At 43.7% G+C, this 12888-nt stretch overlaps 1 protein-coding gene across 2 annotated transcripts in view; it reads left to right on the forward strand.

Moving 5' to 3' along the window:
• The first annotated feature begins 659 nt into the window (after positions 1-659).
• Positions 660-12888, forward strand: part of LOC115137058 (leucine-rich repeat and fibronectin type III domain-containing protein 1-like protein) — a 117314-nt gene continuing 105085 nt past the window's right edge. For both annotated transcript variants that reach the window (XM_029673074.2, XM_029673076.2), the window contains exon 1: positions 660-1485. The gene's annotated coding sequence lies outside the window, so the exon portion shown is untranslated. The remainder of the gene's footprint in view (positions 1486-12888) is intronic.

Raw genomic sequence — 12888 nt, forward strand, 5'->3', positions numbered from 1 at the left:
CAGGATTTTCAGACCACAAACTGGCTGCTGTCCATGTTACTACGTGAGGAAACGGTGCTGAATTTCTATGCGTCCTCGGCCAGTCCGTGGTGAAGAACTGGCTAGCGATATGGCGAGTTCGGGCCCTGAAATCACAGTTTTCACTGGTGCGATTGAGTCATTGTGGTATCTAGTCTTGATCAATATTAATTTAAATATAATAGCCTATATTACATTTTCAATCTACATGTGTCCGAAAGGATACACACAGCCCCTCTCTGCACAATCCCCATCATATGGCCCTGAAAAAATAGTGGTTTGCGTGTACAACATTTCCTCAAATTAATCCTATAATTGCGCACGTTAAAATAATCCTATAAAATCTCAAACATGTAAATTGAGCACAGTAATCCACTCCCTGCTGTGGGTTGGTTAATGTAGACGCTTCATCAACGCGCACGCATCATCATCCTAAATGGTGAGCTTTTTTTTCTATTTGATAAGGAGTCCTCCGTTTTGTGATGAAGGCTTTAATGTCAATACGACGTATTCTTTGATAGCAGTCAATACACTGTCTCCTAAAGCAGAACACCGCGCTCGATGGCATGATTTGACAGTCATCGTTACCCTTATTTCCGATTTGTAATCCCATAAAGGCAGTACCATTTTGCCAATAGAAATCGGAGGTGGAAGAGCTTGTTGGCCGGCTGCGGATTGTAGCTGTGGAGAGGCTATGTTAATAATCAGTGCACAGAGGTGCGCGATGCATGCGTAAACTGTCTCAAACCTCTCCTCAAAACGCCCCTCACTTCGCACCGGGGACCGCTGCCGGCCGCTCACTGCCTGTCAGTGCTGCACCGGACATGCCTGGCTACCCAGACTCCTTGCTCCGGTGAAACGGTACGCCACGCCCACGGACGTTAGTTTCTTCTCCGCGAACTACAGAGCAGCGGAATAATGTAGTGTGAGTCGTCAGGTTAGCACTGGACACCACCGACTGAAACTTCTAGGTCTTCGCTCCAAGGATGTATATCTGATACGGATATCCTGCCTCAACAAGGCTACTAACGATCGAAATTTGGCCGCGGATATGCTGGACTCAGCAGATTAATTTACAATCACTGCCACTATATGGAAGGACGATTGTGTTCTGCAGAAAACATTTGGAAACAAGTATTTTCTGTCTGGGTCGAGTCATTTGACGCTAAAACGGAAGAAATGTCATACTTGGATATCCCACGCATAGATGCTACTCATTTGTGTGATAATATACGTGGGAACTAATTGAAACGCAACTGCCCTCCGCTGTGCAAGTGAGTGTTCTTTGAGCACCAAGTCCAGAAATATTGGCTGGTTGTGGTGCTTCTTGACTCTGCTACTGGGGAAGCAGACCGGCGGCAAATCGATGCATTTCTTGCTCAAATCTACTCGGGCTATTTACCTCGTTGCATAGCCTACTGGAGATTGACAGACAGCGGAGAGGTAACATCGGGCTCAGGAATAGAGGTAACCAACTATCATCCTGATTTCATTGTTTTCTCATATGAAAGATTTAGAAATTCGGACAAAACCGAGTAAGAGAAAAATGTTAATTGTTTCTACAGATGTGCAAGTATTGTCACATTGAGCTGTTATGTGACAGTGAAGTTCCATGCGTAAATGCATTTCATGGAAGGCTAATACGAGGTGTGGATCAGGTGTGGTTTGTTTGACGTTGTGGGGGTGAACAGAATGCTGTGTAATGGTCTATGGATAGGCTATTGCGCCATTCAAAAGTAAAACCTCATGTCATGACTCGTTCGCAGATAGATGACTACTCTAGTATCGTTTGTCTCACCACAAACAACCACAGGAAATGTAGATATGGTTATTAGCAAGTTTGTTCCCCGATCCAGATATTTACTCGTAACATTATTTTACCCGGTCAGTCTTAATTTGTGACAAATACTGCATGCACTCTGACAGCACATCAAACTGCTTTGAGACTTTCTGAAATATGCTTCTTAAGTCCATGTCCTTTTCTAAATCGATTCGATCGTGTGTCAAGTGCACCATGGCCTATCGGAGATGGTAACCAAAAATGTGACGAGAGTATTGATGATGAAGAATACATTTGGAAATTATGTTCAACCATGTTGGCCGAACAGATCCTTAGCCTACGTGTTTATTTATGTTGATCCTTTTCGAAACGAAAAAAAGGGCGAGACCGTGTCTGTGAAATCGATCTTCAATCACGTTGCAATTCCACAAGACTATACAGGGTTTATGTTGGGACACTTTATGTGCCTCACACAATCAATAGACACCCTGGGAGGAGGAAGTTCAGGAAATGCCTGTGCATATGAGTATTGTGATAAGTAGTGGAACAATTTAACGTCTGGTCTAGCCTTTTTTATTTTATTTTGTATTGCACACTGGTGGGCCTGTGTTTCTTTAATAATTCTAAATTACGTTTAATCATTCGCTTCCATTGGCATTGCATAACGCAAGACCACTTTTAATGAATCCGTTCCACCTGAGCTAGTTGGCTGTTCGACAAATGAATGTAGGTGAGCCTGTGCATTCGGCTTTTGGCCACGGCCGAGGTCTCTCCTCCTCATTGCCCAATCATGGCAGTGTATTTTTACACTGATGCAGCACCTAGCTCTGTATCCCTTGTACCGTAAATCCAGCAAGGAGAATTCTGAATGTCAAGCTGCAGTGCCTGAGAATGTCTTATTTTGTACCGCAGGTAGGGGGCCACGGAGCACCAGCCACAGCTTGCAGGTCCCTCCTCACATGAGCTATAGTCCGTTATGCTTCACATAACTTTGTCCCCACAGATATAAGAACATCGTCAACGTGCTACTAAACAACCCAGGTCAGCTATTACAGGCATGTTTGTCTAGCTAGCTACCAAAACACTGCCAAAAATATGGAAACACTTGAGTAAATGAAGGATACAAAGTATGTTGAAAGCAGATGGTTCCACGGAGGTGTGGTTTCTGAGTTAATGAATCAATTAGCATCCCATCAGGCTTTATGGTCCTGCTACACTACAGCCATTGAGGGAATGCTTCCTTTGAACTTAATGAAAGCTGCGCTACTGACCGTGTTGTGCTCGCGTTGCGTCGCGTCCAACGGCAGCGTCCAGGCTCAAGACTTGCCGGAGGTTCCTTTCTCCACGGCTGACGCAGCAGTTCATTCTGCCTCGTGAATTGAAATAAGGATAAATAAAGTTGATTTTGGTTGCGTTATGGCCTCGACTATAAACCACTGGTTATTTTACTAATATTCAGTCAAGAAGCTACTAGCTAGCAGAAACTCTAGCTACATTGACTATGTTGACAATGTAAACAAAAGCAACTTGTATAATTAGAAGATAATTTAGTACAACCACTAGCAACCCTTTAATGAGTACTTGCGAAAAGTTGGACCAAAGCTATTGTACTTACACATAATGGATTAATATGGTACAGAACAGTAGGGTAAAATAGAATGAAGTCACTCTTGGCTTCTGCCCCTCAGCTCTCAAAACACACTCACTCTGTGTAGCAGGTAGATCGTCGCATTGACGCGCCCGCTGATGTTAAAGCAACGGAATGCATGTAGTGTTGCTGAAGTGTTATGGTCATGTATAAAAATGCTGGGCAGGCCATTCATTTAGCTACCATGGATGACAATGCCCCCATCCACAGGGCATGAGTGGTCACTGAATGGTGTGATGACCATTAAAAGCAATGTAAACCATACCATGGCCATCTCAGTCACCAGATCTCAACCCGATTGAACACTTATTGGAGTTATCAAGTTTTATTAGTCCTATGGTATACACTTACTTGCAGGTTACTTCTTGACAATGCAACAAGAATAAGAAATAATACAAGTTAAGATGACATTTTGGCATAAGTATAATACAGGAAGGCACAATTTACACCTGTTTTGGGGAAGGGGGGATTGGGGTGAAAGTGTTTAAATTATGCAGTATTTAGCAATCATAAAAAGAGTCTGGTAGCAGCAGTTGTGATGTGTGTGTTTTGGACGATATATCGTATCGTTTGGACAATTTTGCAATATCTTTGCGCTAGTTGGCTGTACCTTCACCAAAACATGGAGCACAATCTATCTTCTTTTTAAAATAAGGAGCCAATTTGTTTTCCGCACTTTTATTTCCAGCACTGACCCTAACTTGTTTTCTCATGGCTCTCTCTTGTCTCTCTGCAGCAGACATATGGTGAGATGTTTTTAACATGGAATCACAATAAAAGTACAGTATTGAATCGTGAGAATCGCAATGCATATTGCATCGGCACCTAAGTATCGTGATAATATCGTATTGTGAGGTCCCTGGCAATTCCCAGCCCTATGTAGGATGGATGGATGTGTGTGTGTGTGTGTGTGTACTAAGGTGTGGAGAATCAGTGCAGGTGGTCAGTTCAAGTGTTCAGCAGGCTGATGGATTGTAGTTACCAACAGTCTCAGAGACAGTTTCTATCAGACCTCATGCTCTGATACCGTCTGACTGATGGCAAGGGAATTAATAGCTCATGGCTGTGGTGTGTGGGGCCCTTCGTGTAGATGGTTGGGAGCACGGTCCCAGTGATGATTCTGGAGCGGCGCCTGAGACCGGGTTTTCCACCAACATCAACAAAACCCCAAATTATGGAATTGTTCATGGAAGAAGGGTGTCTCATCCCTCCAATAGAGTTCCAGACACTTGTAGAATATATACCAAGGTGCATTGAAGCTTTGCTGGCTCATGGTGGCTCAACACCCTTTTAAGACACTTTATGTTGGTGTTTCCTCTATTTTGGAAGTTACATGTTGCCCTCTGCATTCTTGTATTGATCCCCTCCCTGTGTGTGTTAATGGGTAGGCTGATATTGGCTCTGGGTTGTTTAACAGCTGCCAAGGATCTGTGTGCATGTGTGGACTGTTATCTCCCTCCTTTTATCATTCTGCTGTGCCCTTGAGGTGACAAATAAGACTTGACATCGGAATATTGAGATACACTGACCTCAAATTGACAAAGAGTGTATGCGCTCCCAAGGCATCTCTCGAGATCTATTAGTGCTGTCTGGCGTTCTTTGTCCCGCGATGATGGATGGATATCTGACTTTCTGCAAGATTCTCTCTCTCTCCCACCGTCTAACCCTCTGTCTCTAAGACAGGTGACAGGCAGGGACAAATAAAATGACAGTGCCCTCCACCCATGTAGGACATCATGCCGCCAGTCTGTGGCTGTCAGTGCCAGCATGGCTCTATAATAAGGCACATGGCTGCACCATCTGCTCCTGGTTTCGCTATTTAAATGTGAGAATAGGCCTGGTGGAGCATCCTGGCCTTGGAAGGGTTTGTAAGGATTGTCCTGAAATCAGTTGGATTTTCCAGAAATAAGATTTACAGCTATAATTGTTTTACTTGAAGACCTTAACATGTGTGCTTTCATGGAATACAAAATCATGTCAAGAGAAAAAGGAACGGTTGAGTTTTTTCCCTGAAATGTCACAAAATGTATCTCTCTAAAATTAAGACAGTTTAACATTATTTAACTATAATCTCAGACCTACATCCAGATGAAAGGTGCGTGCATATTTCATGATGCATTTTGAAATTCATGTGTAGCGTTCTATCGCTTCTGTGTGCAAAATTAGCTCAATCGTCATTTGTGATTGCCTGCCACAGGGTCTCATTAACGTTTTGGGGGGGGGGAAATGGTTAGTTCTATGTTGAGCAGAGCCTATAGGCTACAGTTACCATGTCCACTGAGGTGCTAGATTTCAGCAGTTTTGGACAAATCACCTGATCTGTTCATAATGCAGGTGTTGGTTCCTGCTTAGCAAGCGCTTCTTAAACGGGTGTTCTTCCATCCAGTCCGTAAGGCCACGAATCATTTAAAGTCATGGGCTTATCAGTCCGGGTGGCATGTTTAGGGAGCCCTTCAGAGGGGTAATTAAGTTTCGACTGGTGGGAAACCCCACCTGTCTTCGCCCTAAGGACCCCCCCGGTGCCGGGGGAAAACCAAATCATGCCCCAAGATGGAGGCAAAAAGACAGAACTTCAGGAGTAGCTGTGTGCTAATGTAAAGTGATGTTATCCTAAAAATGTGCAAGGGGTTTTCATCACACGTTCAAGTATGTTGAGATGGATGTGTCAGACACTTATTAATACTTTTCCTGTTTTTGTGAAGAGAGCTAGGGAAGTGCTAGAGTGTCCCGTGTCTCAGCAGCAGACTGAATGAAGTCTTATACAGTACCTTGATGTAGCTGGCATCTTTGACAATGCTTCATGCCAGCTACGCCATGAAACCTGGCCTTCATTATCTGTTCCTGTGCTGATTGTTTCACAATGGCTATGCTCTTACTAGCATGTGTTATTGATTCGATCCGTGCATCAGTTAAAATTAATCTAATACATTCCTTTCGGACAAGGCTTTTCCAAATGTGTGTTATGGTTGGGTCTTCCCAAAAGAAGGCACCGCATCAAATGGGTTTCTTTGAGGACATTTTTTATGCATTTCTCCCTGGGATTGAGACTGAAATGTCTACACTACAGTAGGCTGGTAATCAGCATGGTGCTTTATGATAACGACAGAATGTCTTCCTCCCCGATGAGCACAGGGAGCGTGATTTACAGGAAGTGTGTTTTATGCGTTTATAATTATGTTCTACAAAGACTAACATTCCAGCCAGCAACCAGATCCCTTACTTAATGACACTGCTTTCCCTGTTTGTCACGTATGTCAGCGCCCCAGTGCTCATAGCACCCCTCCCATCACCAGTACCACCCCTTAATCCCTCAACCCCCCTCCACTCCATCCAGTACTTAACACCACTAAGGGTAGCTCTCCACAAGCACACTAAGCATTTCCACTATACTGCATCACAATGGACCTTTTCCATTGTGGATCCACAATCAGCCCAGCATGTAATTTACCAATTGATCCTTATCAAGCCCAAATAGACCGCTGTGGAAGTATATTTGACTGAGCTCCCCGATCTCTCTATTACCCCCCACTGTGATGGAACAGATGTGAAGACCAGGCTTATGACTGAAGTGGGTGGGGGTGGGGGGTCTGTCGCTCCCCTATCTCACTCGAGAAATTAGCCTTTTACGATGGAAGCAGATTGATACTGTGCTTGAAACCTTTTTACACCTCTGAGTCTGAAAAGGCAGGCAGCAATTGCAGTGTCAATTTCTTGGGCTCTGGTTATTGTTGGACCTGGAGCTGGGGACTGTAGCCTTCTGCATCTCATGTTGGCTGGTACCGTGGCTATGCAAGAAAGGAAAGAGATTGTGGCATCTCATAGTGTATAATTTTCTAATTTCCCCCAAACTTTCCCATTCGCGGATTCTTATTCCATATATTGTACAACTATTATTATCTCGCTAAGACACGTTCTTTTTAATTATGCCACTTGTCTATTTGACCTTTCTTATTCGTTTGGATGACATCAAAGCGAGAGGATTACGCGTCTATGGCACCTCACCGTTAAAATGTAACATTGTAATTGCAATCATTTGCTAGCAACCTTTAGGAAGGCTCTCGTTTGATTCCTAATTACTAGCTAAGCAAACGAGGGTCTTTCAGCTCCATTGGGTTTGCCATTTTACACTGAGGTAGAGGTTAAGTATGGGAGTAATGACTTTGTGCTACTTATAAATATATGCTTACCTTATCTCATTAGGATGGCTATAGAATATTAAATATCATTCACTGATGGAATATTGGGATTCAGAAAGTCCAATCCCCTGTTATTACACAAGTCAACGTTAATTTCCTGCACCTCATTTATTTTATCTCAACAGTTCCTTCCTTTGACTTTATATCCTGGCCTGTATTCTGTGCTCTATTCTTGCCCGACCACCTCGCTCGCTCTCTCTCGCTCTCTCTCTTGCTCTCCCGCTCTGCTGTAACCACTGGCACAGACAGAACTAATCACTTGCCGAAACCCCTCTGGGGAACAGATCTGGCTCTGTGGGGCTACTCCTCCTCCCGGCTGCCGCATTCCGAGGTGACTCAATCCTGCTGCATCCTGCCTATCGAGCGGCCAGAATCTCAATCAGCCTGCTTCTGACCTCTGCTGTCAGGCATCTGGACCGGTGCCACTCACTGCCTAGTGAGATGGGGTATTAATGAATTGCTACTGTGCTGTGCTGGGCTGGGACAGACCTCACGGCCAGGTCTGCTTCTGTGCCGTGCACGTCCAAAGTTACATATCTCTGCCTGGACCTTTTATATTAGTCCTAGTGGGCACAGCACTTGGCCAGCAAATCAACCATGACACACAGCAAAACCTGTGAATATCAGTGTCCTCCCATTCCCCCCTCCCCCTCCCGCAGCCTAAGTGCAGCCTGTCGGGTGGATTATACACAGTGAATAACAATGTTCTCTATAACCATCCGCGTCCTTTCCAATCAGACGGAGGGATCAGACGGTGGGATCTATACAGACCTATCCGGGTCAGTGTCACCAGGCAATGCTGCCACATCTGGGCCCGTGTACATCCAACCAGCCGCATTAGCATTAGTGCTGCCAAGGTTAGTGTGCCAGTCGAGAGGATTCCTGAGCTAAGACTTTAGTGACACACATCAGGTTGGGATAAGGGCCGGAAAAGGAGGCAGATGGAGGCAGACGTGGTTGTGCCAGGTTCATGATCAGGATTATACAAGCAGGATCACATGCCCCAACTGACTCGCGACAAAGAGCCTCGAGCAGATTGGTCCTGATCTAAATATAAAACAAAAAACAGAGGATCTATTCATGAGCAGAGGATGAGGGATGGACATGCACAACTAAGTAGGAGAGCTGCTGCTGTGGAAATGTCCCAACAAAGAGCAGTACTTGAGGCTGCGTTCTGTACAGTACTGTCTGTATCCCGCTTAACCCCTTCCCCCACAGTGCAACGCTCCAGGATGCTCGCCTCTCTCTTTGTTCTCCCTCCGGCTTTGCATCCAAACAGCTGCAAACATAAACAAAGCACCTATGACTGACAGAGCCTTTATGGAATAAGATCTGGTTACTGAGAGGTTCTTATCATGACAGTATTTTGACCCTAGCCCCGGTGAGAAATTACACATGCTGTGTTAGCACACACGCTGTACACTTTAACAGCAGGCTAAACAACTACACAACCCGCTCCTCAAGCAGTGGCGGAATGCATCAGAGTGGTGGAGCGGCATTGTCCAAGTTGCCTGTTTACGTCTGTTTATGCAGATCTATGTGAGGAGGTGGATGCTGCGCTGGCACATTTCCCTGAGTCAGGGGGTCAATGTTCTCCATAGTATCTCTGCCACATCCTCACATTGCTCCAGCGCCCTGCATATGATCCCTGTAACAGCTGTGTGGCTTGGCATGTGTGTGTGGGCACAGGGTGGGTAGACCCTAGACATGCTTGAACCTGAGTGATGTGAGGCACGTATTGAGAACAACTGTGGTGAATTATTCCATGCTAAACTATTGTACACTAGTTTACGTGGAGTGTGGTGATTCTACTGGGTGATGTAAATTGCATGTCTGTAATTAGGTCCCTCATGGGCCTTGGCTATCAGGCAGCAGATTACTTGTCTAGCTGGTTTGAGAAATACTTTGTCAGCATCTTTTTGTAGTTCAAGTCAGCTGAAATCAATAGCACTTTCTTGTTTTTTCTTACAATTCGGTAATTGGAGAGAAGATCCAGTCCAGAGCCCTGAAATGAGTTAGGTTAGGTCAAGTTAGGCCAGGGCAACAGAGGTTAGGAGGTCAGTAATGTTGTTGGAGGCCTCAGGAAGTCATGAGAGCCATCAGGCTGATCCAGAGTATTAGCCTAAGTTTTACTATATAGTAGTGTGTATGTATATATATATATATACATATACATATACGTGTATATATATATATATATATTAGTGCATTTTTATCCATATGTTTTACTGCATACAGAATACATTAAAGTCAATCACAGATAGTGTCTGCTAACCAAGCACAACTCCAGGTTTCCCCCTGCGAGCTAAGGTTTGAAGAGACTCCAGGACACATCACAGGCATGGGTATGTACAGCTCGCAGTGAGTTAGGGTACTGTCAAAGTGACAAAGATCTGTTGGCAGATATTGCTCCACACATCGATATGGGTAATGGGGGTGCATGCTTCAACAGGCTCATTTTCACGTGACTTTCATGGCCAGCCTGAATGGAGAAGCCACATTCCGTCTCCTCTTGATGTGTGACAGTATGTAATATTTTATACTAGTTATAAATCCCACTAGTTTATTTATGTGCCCCATGAAAGCTAGTGTTATTGTTATTGCAGTGTGAGATGCATTTAAAAGAACATAGCATTTAACAAACTGAAAGCAAATAAATATTTTAACCCGGACTTATAAGCCATATTTGTGTAAGGCAAAATGGAATGTTCCTATCACGTAAGGACCGCATTTCACACGTTTCACTTTTCAGTTCTGTTCCCTCGGCTCAAATTAGCTATGATAATGTTGATGGTTAATTTAAATAGGTACACCAAGTGCACTCTATCAGAAGAATACCATTTGAATCTCAAACCTTCACATCTCAACTGTAAAAGGTTCCCGCTGCCTCTGGGTGGCTGTCTGCCAAGGGTAATATATGTTAATGAGGACATTGTTACATATTTAATAAGGGCCTTGTTTTATTCATAGGGCCCTTAGATATGCCTTGTTCCTGAGCAATAGGAGTGCTCTTTTCTACTCGTTCTTCCTAACCCATATGTACACTCTTAGGAAAAAAGTCGCAATTTCTTTCTGTTGGTTTGTGTTTTTTTGTTTGTCTTGACAACTTTTTTTTAATAAATATGTGCTATCTAGAACCTAAATGGTTCTTCAGCTGTCCCCATAGGATAACCTTTTGAAGAACCCTTTATGGTTCCAGGTATAACCCTTTTGGGTTCCATCTAGAACGCTTTCCACATACAGTTATACATGGAACCCAAAAGGGTTCTACCTGGACCAAAAAGGGTTCTCCTATGGGGACAGCCGAAGAACCCCTATAGAACCTTTTTTTTCTAAGAGTGTATAGTTTGTTTTTTAGGCCTAAAGTAGTTGAACCAACGACATCCGCTCCACTCTCGCTGGCTTGGAGTGGCTTGGAGAACTCGACTTAGATATAGGTCTCATGCTGTTAACCCCCATACTTGTTTTGACCTCTCTTCTTACTTCTCGTGTTTCATGGCCATAAGTGGCTGAGTTAGAGCTGAATCTGTCTGCCATTTTCACCACTTGAACTCTACTCTAAGTGCATGGTAACATATGGTCTATAATATGCCTTCCTGAGTGTGATCAGTGTGTCCTAACTGCTGTTATGTAAGAGTATGTGTGTGTGTACATGACAGGCTCTCCCCTTGATGTATTCTGTTGCCTGGCTTCAAGTCCCTTCTCTCAGATGGGCTTGGCACTAACTCAACTGACCTGAGTGTGTGTAGCGGTCACATGACAGTCCTAGTTGTGCTGCTAGACTTGCAGAGATGTGATTCGTTCAGAGGGTGACATCTGTCTACTCTGCTCCCCAGTGAGAGAGCGGGAGAGGCCGTGGTGAGAGAGGGGAAATTACACTGTGATTTATTTCTATTTGGGGATATCTCACAGATTTTATTATTCTGTTTAATGCCCTGCCCTTTTCACAGAAATGAGAAGAAGCTTGAGAAATGGATGTTGGAATGTACACTGAGTGTACAAAACATGAAGAGCACGTTCATAATATTGAGTTGTAGCCGCCCTTTTGCCCTTAGAGCAGCCTCAATTCGTTAGGGCATGGACAAGTGTTCCACACACAGGGATGCTGGTCCATGTTGATTCCAATGTGTCCCACAGTTGTCAAATTGGCTGGATGGCCTTTGGGTGGTGGGCCATTCTTGATACACACAGGAAACTGTTGAATGTGAAAAACCCGGCAGCGTTAGAGTTTTTGACACAAACCGGGGCACCTGGCACCTAATACCATTCCCTGTTCAAATATTTTGTCGTGCCCATTAACCCGCTGAATGGCACAGATACATGATCCATGTCTCAATGCTTAAATCCTTCTTTAACTTGTCTCCTCCCCTTCATCTACACTGAAGTGGATTTAACAAGTGACTTCAATAAGGGATCATAGCTTTCACCTGGATTCACCTGGTCAGTCTATGTTATGCAAAGAGCAGGTGTTCTTAATGATTTGTACGGTCAGTTGATGTGTTAATGAGTAGATGATTAATGGGTGTTGTCAGATGACTGGTTGATCATTCTCTCTAATGCAGCGACCTAGAAATGCTTAACTACCATTAAATGTATAATTTAATGAGTTTGAAGAACACAAAGTTAATCATTAGTGGTTGTAGTTCCCATACCTAAAATACAATTATTTCTAATGTATGTAGATACAGTGCATTCGGAAAGTATTCAGACCTCTTGACTTTTTCCACATTTTGTTATGTCAGTCTGATTTAATCCATTCTAAAATAAATCTACACACTATACCATATAATGACCAAACAAAAACAGGTTTATAGATGTTTTTACAAATGTATTACACGGAACCCAAACCGGCTGCGAGCGTGTGCCATCGTGCACAAATGTATTTTTTTCCCCCTACACCAAACGCGATCAAGACACGCAGGTTAAAATATCAAAACAAACTCTGAACCAATGGCATTAATTTGGGGACAGGTCGAAAAGCATTAAACATATATGGCAATTTAGCTAGTTAGCTTGCACTTGCTAGCTAATTTGTCCTGGGATAGAAACACTGAGTTGTTATTTTACCTTAAATGCACAAGGTCCTCTACGCCGACAATTAATCCACACATAAAACGGTCAACTGAATCGTTTCTACTCATCTCTCCTCCTTCCAGACTTTTCATCTTTGAACTTATATAGTGATTGTTATCTACACCTTCATAGTATTACCACGATGACCGGCAAAACAGTTCGTCTTTCAATCA

Source organism: Oncorhynchus nerka, linkage group LG11 (assembly GCF_034236695.1).
Source record: "Oncorhynchus nerka isolate Pitt River linkage group LG11, Oner_Uvic_2.0, whole genome shotgun sequence".
Lineage (NCBI taxonomy): Eukaryota > Metazoa > Chordata > Actinopteri > Salmoniformes > Salmonidae > Oncorhynchus > Oncorhynchus nerka.